The sequence below is a fragment of the Amborella trichopoda genome, chromosome 13, assembly GCF_054954075.1.
Source record: "Amborella trichopoda isolate Santa Cruz 75 chromosome 13, AtrichopodaSantaCruz75HAP2 v2.0, whole genome shotgun sequence".
NCBI lineage: Eukaryota > Viridiplantae > Streptophyta > Magnoliopsida > Amborellales > Amborellaceae > Amborella > Amborella trichopoda.
In genome coordinates, this window is record NC_142348.1 from 43,793,015 (window position 1) to 43,803,419 (window position 10,405).

At 31.3% G+C, this 10,405-nt stretch overlaps 1 long non-coding RNA gene across 1 annotated transcript; it reads left to right on the forward strand.

The window, feature by feature from the left end:
• The first annotated feature begins 1,327 nt into the window (after positions 1-1,327).
• LOC148779248 (uncharacterized) lies at positions 1,328-4,096 on the forward strand. Its single transcript, XR_016046900.1, has 2 exons — positions 1,328-1,400; positions 3,353-4,096. It is a non-coding gene; the product is annotated as an uncharacterized LOC148779248 (long non-coding RNA).
• Positions 4,097-10,405: the final 6,309 nt, after the last annotated feature.

The following is a 10,405-nucleotide window of genomic DNA, read 5'->3' on the forward strand; positions in this document are numbered from 1 at the left end:
TATACAATAATGAATATTTTGCAAAATTATATATTAATATAATTTTTATATTAAAACAAAAATACCTAAATGCAGTGGGCCCTGCCTTTTTTAATATCTTTTGGATGTTCCATTTTAAAAAAAATGTCATCTTAATACAAAATTAAAAGAGAATGTACGGTAGGTGCCCAATAAATAGATGGGCTTTCAAGTAGGGTATATTCCTATTTTTTAAATAAAAAAATCTATGAGACAAGGATTAAGTCATGTATTCCACGAGATAAATGACTCTCTTGCTCAAGATAACGTTATGTAAAGGGACCGTCTACAAGGAGACTATTTATCTTTTATACATAAAAGTCACAATCATTTTTATCTATTAAATTTTAGAATGGGTGGTTATAAAATGTTATTGAATAAATATAAAGTTCTAAAAACAAAAATTGGATTTCGTGACTCATCCCAATCTATCCAATTTAGCATCTAATAAGTAGGAATGATTGTGACCTCTTTGTACAAAAGATAAATAGTCGGATAATCCCTTATGTAATTACGTAATAAATACTAAAAAAGAAAAAAGTATAGATAGGTGACATTAATTTCTAATTATATACCTAAACAAATGTCGTACATTAAATTTTTTACAGAGTTCATGAGTGGGACTTGGACATGAGTAAGAACATGAAAATATATCCCGCCGCACCGATCCTTACACGTGAGAAAAGAGGAAGGTCTATTCACGGAGAAGTATTTGGTGACTCGGCCGTCTCACATATTGATGTGCTCTCTACGTCAAATTCCAAGATAGATTTTTTATCCAAATTTTTGGGATTTTTTGATGATGATAATGAATCTTGATTTTTTTTTTTTGAAAAAAAAAGGATAGTTTTTATATTCTTTATTTCGACCATATATTCTATTTTTCGACCATCCATTTTAACCTTTATTGTTGGCTTTTTTTTTTGACATCCATTTTTAAGATGGACATTTCATGCATAAGAGGACTCACATGTTTTAATGAGTCCGTTGACTCACCAAAATCAGGTCCTTTATTTATAAATCGATTAAAAATGTTACATATATAATAATATTTATATGGACATATCTTGAATAATTTATTTTTCTAAAAAAACTATTAGACACTATGATATGTGTTAGATATCAACACTAGTTTTCTTGTCCGTATAACACTAATTTTATGTAGCATGCATATTTTTCCAGGAATCTATACGACATCTTACATCCGACATGAATCGCAAAATACTTTTGTGATGATTCAAGTGAATCTTGAAATGCTAAAAACATTTGTATAAGTTTTCTTAAGGGATATAATTCTCAAAGGTATACATCCATAATTAATGTGGAGGCTGAGAAAATCTTTACTTGAAACATCCGAGGAGATCGATTACGCTGTTCCATAGGTAATAGAAGTTAATATTTTTTTAGCTTTTACATAATCTTTTATTAAATTAGTTCGTAAACAATGATATGTTTTCCATTTTTTTTCATTAATTCATGAACGGTTTTTTGGTGGTATAAAATACAATTTAACTGTGTTATATTTCTCTTTCCCTCCTATTTTTCAAAAATCTATCACGAAAGTCATTTAGATAGGTTCTTAATTTAAATTCAATATTATTAGTGAAAAAAATATCTTATATATCTCTCATTTAAAATCCATCTAGTTTATCATTTACATTTAGTTTTAATATAAATAAATTAGAGTGATAGTTATTTGAAAAGCAATACTATAAAATAATATTTAAACTAATCTACAATAAGCTAGAAACATGTTATCTTATATATCTCATTAAAAATCCATCTAATTTATCATCTAATTTAGTTTTACTGGAAATAAACGAGAGTGATACTTATTTGAAAAGTAATGCTAAAAAACGTTATTTAAACTAATCTACAATAAACTAGGAATATGATTTCTTGCCAGAATGAGGGTTCGATTCTATCTAACCAAATACTTTATTGTCAATAAAATAGGTATCTATTTTTAAAAAAGAATAAAAATAATTAAAATTTCAAAAAATAGCATTAAACATAAATTTTTAACAAAAAATAAATATTATATAATTAAATAATAATTTAAATAATATCTCAAGCTTTTAAAATAAAATAAGAAGTAAATATAACACCTTACTGTTTAACTTTCATTTAAAAATTTGCAATCTAATAATGATTAGCTAAAAACTCTCATGTCTATCTCCACTTAAAAATAAAGAAAAGTGAAGAAATCGAAAAGAGAGAAATTAAAAAATAAAACATTAAAGCTATTTTACGATAAATTATCTATTAGAAATCTAATATGGAATTCCTACCAAATTAAACGTCCCAATCAATATAATTAGATGTACTTTAATCTAGAAAATAGGTGTCCATATTCAAAAAAAGGAAAGAAAAAAAGAACAAAAAGTGCTTGGAATCTAAGAAATAAAATTTAATACGAAAAACTAACTGTAGAATTCAAAAGGAAATAGACTTGTACCCTATGTTTTTAAGGTTTTATTTCTTAATAGACCTAATATTTTAAAATATATCTTAGTTTTATTTCTCAAAAGGCCCAATGTTTCAAAACATATATTGAGCTACGGACATATTAGGTATCATATCTTCTAACCCCCTAACCAATTTTCCTCATTTTGACCCTATTTTTTTTAGCCTAAACAACTCTTAAGCAGACACGCTATTTCTAAACCTCATACTCTCTCTCCATGATATTCCCTAGCTTCTCTTTCCCCATGGCTCTCCACATATCTCTCTCGACTTCCATCAGTCGAATAAGGCCATCAACCACTCTCTCCCCATGATATTCCCCAACTTCTCTCTCCCCATGATTCTCCCCAAATCCCTCTCTAACTTCCATTAATCGAATAAGGCCATCAACTACTCTCTTAAGTGCTTTCGCCCCATGATTCTCCCCAAATCCCTCTCTTGATTTCCATTAATCAAATAAGGCCATCAATTCGCATGAGGCCATCATCAATTCGCATAAGGCCATCAACCACTCTCCCTTGAGTGCTTCCGTATTGACAATACGATCATCATCAATGTTCATACGAGATTCATAAGTGTTGATAATCAAACATCAAAATCTTCCTTCATCATAGCAAATCCAATACTCTTCATTCTGAGGATGCAAATTTCAACCTCTGACAATGCTCAATAGGATCCCATACACTTCAACCTGATCAATGGGATCTCATATACCTCTTTATTTTGAGGATACTCAATAGGATACCCATAAAATGATCAATAGAATCCATAGACTTCAAAACTTCAAAGGAATTCAAAACTTCAAAGGTTGATGTTACAAGATTCTTGCACAATCCAGTATATTCAATTACATTTATTTTCTTTATAGGTTTGTAATTGTAGAAGATGGGAGAAGTTGGGCATGGGTAAACAATACAGTTGTACTCGTAGAAGATGGGAAAGGGATTAAGAGAATTACAGAGATATAGAATTGGAGAAGTTGAGCATGCGTAGACAATAGAGTTATACTTGAAGAAGATGGGGGAGAAGTTGGGCATGCGTATTATGCAATCAACAAAGGTAGAATTAGAAGAAACTGGCTATGCAATCAACAAAGGTAGATGGTAGGAGAATGCACTGGTAGTAGACAGGCGGAGAATGGGAAAAACTTATGCAATCAACAAAGTTCCGCCCATCATCATGTCAAAATTTGTAGGCTTAATTCAAAATTTGTAGGATCAATCCATTTATTAAATTTGTATACTCAATCCATTTTCTAAGGTTATTAAAAGTTATCAGCCATAATAACCGCATTTATTTATATAGTCAATCCATTTTTTAAGTTATCCACCGCAATAATAGCAATTTTGTTATTTTACTGTTAGAACCAACGAACCAATTTCCGTCATTTAAATTTCCGTCATTTAAATTTGTAATTTGTGATGAGTGTTAATTAAATTTATAATTTGTGCTGAGTAAATATGTGACAGCAAAAAACCAACTCCCGTCACTTAAATTTGTAATTTGTGATGAGTGTTACTTAAATTTGTAATTTGGGTTGAGTAAATCTCCACCATTGGAAGCTATTGCTACCGTTTTAATTTGGGCTAAATAAATCTCCACTATTGGAAGCCATTGCTATTCTTGGGAGAGAAAGAAAATGAAGATTTTATTCTTGAGAGAGGAAAAAAATGAAGATTTTTTGGTTTACAACAGAGAGAAAAAAAAGGTGAGGATTTTTTGGTTTACAATGTAAAGAGAGAGCAAGGGTTCGTACAATCTAGCTGAAGTATATAATCTTTTCTTCTTTTTTCTATTATTTTTCTTTTTCTTCTTCTTTTTACAATAAAAGGATTTCAAATAAAATAAAAGAAAGAGTACAATTAGGATCTTAATAACTTGAAGCCACTCAAAACCTTTCTTTCAATGACAAAGAAAAGACACAATCTATTCTTGGGAACACAAGGCATAATAAATAAATATGCAAAAAACAAAAGAGAGTGTCAGATAATACTTCAACCGAGCTTCTTACACCTCATACCAAGTCAGCACCATCTGATGACACGAGATCTAATGGTCAACCTTCAACATGACCCTCTTTGATCACAAAATTCAAACCCATAGTGACCCACTTGAAAACCTAATTTGAGAGATGCTTCTCTGTCTACCACACCCTATAAACTTAGCCTTAATGTGAGATGAGACAACCATCATGAGAGAGATATCAAAGAAGAAAGAGTGGGGTGTGCCCCTTTTGGCTATCTTAAGCGAGAGAAAAACTTTCTTAGATGAGAGAGAGAAATTGGCTAGAGTGGGGCATGTCCCCCACTTAGATGGATGAGAGAAACTTTCTAAAGTGGGGTGTGCCCCTCTTAGTTAGATAAGAGAGAAATGGTAAGTTTTCAAAGTGTAGAGATTTGGGTAGGGTACGGCCCTTTTTTATAATAATTGAATAAATTTAGGGTTTTTTGGGGTTTTCCTTTGCTTGCCATGCATGTGAGATTAAATATCTAGAGTGACTTGTGGGGTAAGAGATATGAGCTTTCCGTTGCATAAATGGGTCATCAACCTCCTATGGAAGGTGCTAAAACCATTATCCCTTACTTCCTAAATCATTTTCCCATCAATTAATTCAAATAAAAAATTAGTATATTCATTTATTATTTTATGCACAAGGCTTCTCATACATACCAAAATTTCATTCAAAATTTCCTCAAGGCTTTACATTTCTTAAAACAACACTTTCTTATTTATCAAGCTTTAGAACTTGATCACATAAAGAGGAAAGTTCCCTAAGCGGGGCGTGCCACTGTCGCACATAATAGGCCTCACCTAATTTGCTATGATAGGCCCAAAAGACCTATTGGGCCTCCCATGTAATTTTAAAATAATATTTTATTTTTTAAAAATTCATAAATCCATATTTAAATATTTAGATTAATATAAAATTAATTTATCTGTTTTTATAAATCCAAATTTGATAAATAAAATATCCAGAGATTTAAAAAAATTCAAATAACAATTCTAAAAATTATATATTATTAAAATAAAGAAAATTAAACTCTTTGATAGGAAAATGATCCATATAGTCTAAGAATAAATGCACTGGGGGCACTCCATTTCCAATTGTGAACAACAGACCACATATGCTTTCTAAAACCGATCCAGCATTGCCCACGACCCACAGTCCATGCAAGGGATCATTAGTGGCTCAACAAAGTCTAGACAATGGACAAGAGGTCGCAGTCCCAGTATATAGATTTTAGGTCCCCTGGAGACGAAACCTAGGTTATCCTAACCTGATGTAATCCATTGCTCGATGGTGCATATGCGGTATCTCTCGTACATACACACGCTTCACTCTGAAATGTGGTTCGCTTTCCGAAAAATGGCTATCAATATGCTTGCCGTGTGATGGCACATAGATGAAGCTTTGGCCCCGTCTCTGAAAATCTCCATCACACAAGGGTCACACAGTCACTCGGCTCGCTCTTTCGGGCGTACTCCGATCTCATCAGGGGATGACCCATCTAACCCTTATCGTTTGTTTTTCTATTCCTAAGTAACATGAGTTTTCTTCAACCAGACTAACTTAACACGTTAAGCACAATCTAGTAGCAACAAACATCGTTTGCTTAATACGGTCCACACGGGACTACACTCTCATTGAGTTCATGTTCTATTATGTAATTCATTTACAAGCACTCAGGCCTTTAATGATCGCCCACATCCAATAAAGGGGGGAGAGAAAAGAGAAATTCGGCACTAATATTGATTAGGTTGAAGCCACGTCTCCACCATTAGAAGCCATTTCTATAACTCTTGAAAGAGAAAGAAGATAAGGATTTTTTTGGTTTGCAGTGATGAGCTGCGATGCAGAGAGAAAGCCCACACTTTGGATGAGAGTTTTTACGAGTGTAGAGAGAAATCCCACACTTTGGATGAGAGTTTTTATGAGGGTTGAGAAAAGAGAAAAAGTTGACACTTTTGACGACGGTTGATGAGGGTTGAGAGAGAAAGTCCACACTTTTGATGAGGGTTGAGAGAGAGAGAGAGTTCAGACTTCCAGTTTTCTAGGATAGGGAAAGTTTGGTTTTCTACAATGGGGAAAGTTTAGAATTTTGGTGGCCCATAATAGGGAGGGTTGTTGGGAGAGAAAGTTGAGAATTTTGGTTTTCTACGATGGGGAAAGTTCAGACTTTTGGGGCGTGTTTGTTTTTTTTAAAGTATTTTTTCAGATTTTGAAAAAAATTTATGTTTGTTTCACACTTTCGAAAAGTTCAGAAATTAATCTTGCAATAAAAGTTCTCATTCATCTGTTAAAAAGTGAAAGATTAAATTCCTAAGGAGCATAGGAACTTAATCTTTTAGAACTTTTTTGTTGATCACTATTCACTACGTAATACTAGTAATATCTTCTTTAGTAATAATCCTACAAGACCGTCTCACACCCATGTGTGTAGGACCACAAAGGATTACCATTAAATTTGACACAAATCTCTAGAAAAATCAAGTCTCACACCATGTGATAACTTTTCTAGAGATCTGTGTCAAATTTAATAATAATCCTTTGAGGTCTTATACACATAGGTGTGAGAGGGTCTCATAGGATCATTACTCTTATTAATATGATATTACTATAATATAATGTTACTATAACATAATATAATATTATAATTTTAATATTATATTATACTATAAATTTATATTTATTTTATGAACAGAATTTATTATATATATTGATTAGATATTATATGTAATATATAATATGAGTAATGATCCTATGAGACTCTCTCACACCTATGTGTGTAGAACTCTAAATGATCACCATTAAATTTAGCACGGATCTCTAAAAAAATCAAGTTTCACACCCATATGATAACTTTTCTAGAGATCTGTGCCAAATTTAATGGCAATCTTTTGATATCCTATACACATGGGTGTGGGAGGGTCTCATAAGATCATTACTCATATAATATTATTATATATTTATATTATATTATATATTATACTAAATAATATATATTATATTTATATATTTTATATAATATTATAATAATATATAAATATAATATATATTTATTATATTAAATATATATTGTATGAAATATTCATATTCTTATATTATATATTATATATTATATAAATATCATATATAATAATATATATTATATGTAATATATATTTATTATATTATATAATAGTTATATTAATATATTATATATAATATAATAAATACTATAAATATTATACACATAATATATAAATATATTATATTGTACTGTATATTATATGTAATATATAAATATCTCATATTATACTATAATAAAAATAATATATTTTTATAGACTTTATTTTTAGGTTTTTTTTATCTCTCAACCCATGATTTCAAAATATATCTTAAACCATAAAATTTTTATCAATTATATCTTTTAATCCCTTACACCACTTTTAGCAACTTTGATGGTCCAAACACGCCTAAAATAGATAGTTTTTTTTAAACCCATCTTTCTCTCTCCCGTGACTTTTTTTAGGATGATGATTTCTTAGGAACCTGTATCGATTATTTACGACCTCAGAAGAGTTCTTCTCCAATGGAAGGCTTGGTGATTTCTAGAAGAAAGTCTGGGTTTTTGTAATTCGGTTTACAGAGAGAGGATGGAGAAGCTGTAATGGCTATTAGCTGATCTTATGCGATTCTTGGGTCTTGGAAGGCATAAAGGTTGAAGCTTGTGAGGAATTGGAAGTGGCAGGGGTCGAACCCTCTCCAATTTACTGATTTTGAGAGATTCTACTTTGAAAAAGAGATGAAATAGCGGCTAATTCATCTGGACTCCATGAATCCTCATTTCTCTCTAATCTCTCTCTTCCTCGTTCATAAGAAATGTTGGTTTCTTTCCCAAAGTTCCAGGTTTTTGAGGAACTTCATCTTGATAGAGAGAGGAAAGGGCCTCTAATGCATCTGGGTTTGGGAAATTCCCTTTCTCGACCTCTCTCTCTTGAAATTAAAAGTGGGGCGGTTGATCAGAAAGGCCATGCCAATTGGGGGCAATGGCATAGAAGCCTGCAATTGCTAAGGCCATCATTTGATGACCCTATGAAGACCATATCTCTGAGAAACCATGCAGGAAGATTATAGTCGACATCATGACAGATTGCAAGTAAGATGAACAGAGAGAGATAATTACCAGTTCCAATCCACCATGAGAATCGAGGGAGCCAGTTGAATAAAGAAATGATCACTAGTTCCAATCTGCCTCCTAGAGAGGCACAGAGATTTAGATAAAAAATTTATGCTCGAAGATAGATTTTAAAATCTTGGGATTTATGGAGAGATGACTACAGAGATAGTTTTTTTATAATAAATATTATATTATATGTTATATATGCTATATATTTTTATTCATATGGTTAATATGTATATGTTATCAGTGACTCAAAACGTTTTTAACATTCCAGCTGTTTATCAAATACACCATTCAAAACTTATTTAAACCTTTCAAAACAAAATATTTAAATTTTCAAAAGATTTAAAAACATGTAACTTCTTAGAAAATATCTTTTAGAAAAACAAATGCTGGTGGCCTGCAATGGGGAAGGTTGTTGACAGAGAAAGTCGAGAATTTTGGTTTTCTATGATGGAGAAAGTTGAGACTTTTGGTGGCCTACAATGGGGGAGGGTTGTTGAGAAAGAAAGTTGAGACTTTTGGTTTTCTGCAATGGGGAAAGTTCATGGGGAAAGGAAAGTTCAGAATTTTAGAGAGACTTGAGAGCGTGTGTGTTTTATTTGAATTACTGTGATTGAGACCCACACTAGAGAGGGTTGTAGAGAGAGAGGAAACAGGGGTAGAGAGAGACTGAGACATGGGAAGAGAGAGAATTGGGAGAAAATACTGAGAGAGACGGGTTTGGGTAGAATGATGGGGAGAGAAAGAAATAAAAGTTTAAGAAATAGCACATGAAGAGAGAGATAATGGGATTTAAAAATAATATGTTTTGATAAAGTTGGTCCAAAATGTTTCAAGATATAATACCTAACATCTCGGTATATGTTTTGAAACCTTATTTCTATCGACAAATAAATCTAAAAAGGGGTATAGAGATATTTTTTTTAAATTCAATATGTGAAATCAAATAGTTGTATAGATAATATAAAGAGAAATTTATCAAAATACCAATAAAAGATGCATTATTTAACATTATTATACATTTGCAACTATTCCAACTCGTAATCATATATGTTTTTTAATTGATATTTTTAAATTAAAAAAATATATATGAGTAAAATTTTAAATAGTTGGTTTCTCATATCTATTTTGATAAATTTCCCAATATTAAATAAACCAAAACTAAAGGAGATTTTTTAATATACGTTAATATCTAATTTATTTAAAAGATATGTATTTTCTTCGCTTAACTAAGATATTGAGTTAGGGTCAATAAAATGTTACAATATACTCTTTCTTTTCACTACTTTTCCTTTGTTTCCTTTTCAAAGTACTAATTTTCATGGTAGTTTTTCGCTTTGAAGTCTTTCTCGAAAGAGGAAATACTAAAAAAAATGGTGAAATCACTTACAAAACAAAAGTTCAAGGAGCTAATGTACTAACAAAGTGGTAACGTTTTAAAATTTTCACTTGGGCGCCTCAAATAATTTGTTAGAAAATGCTAAAATTGCCTTTATTACAAGATTGTGACTTGAATTGGATACTTTGGTAATTACCAGCCGACCTAAGACTGATTAACTGCAAAGAGAATCGAAAGGGTGAGAATGAGTTCGGTACATACACGGATTCACATCTCTTACAACAAACACAGTTCGATACAAACACGGATTCACATCAAACGCAAGCCTTGAGAAAGAGTAATGAGTTCGGTACATACACGGATTCACATCTCTTACAACTAATCTCTTACAACTAACACAGTTCGGTACAGGCGC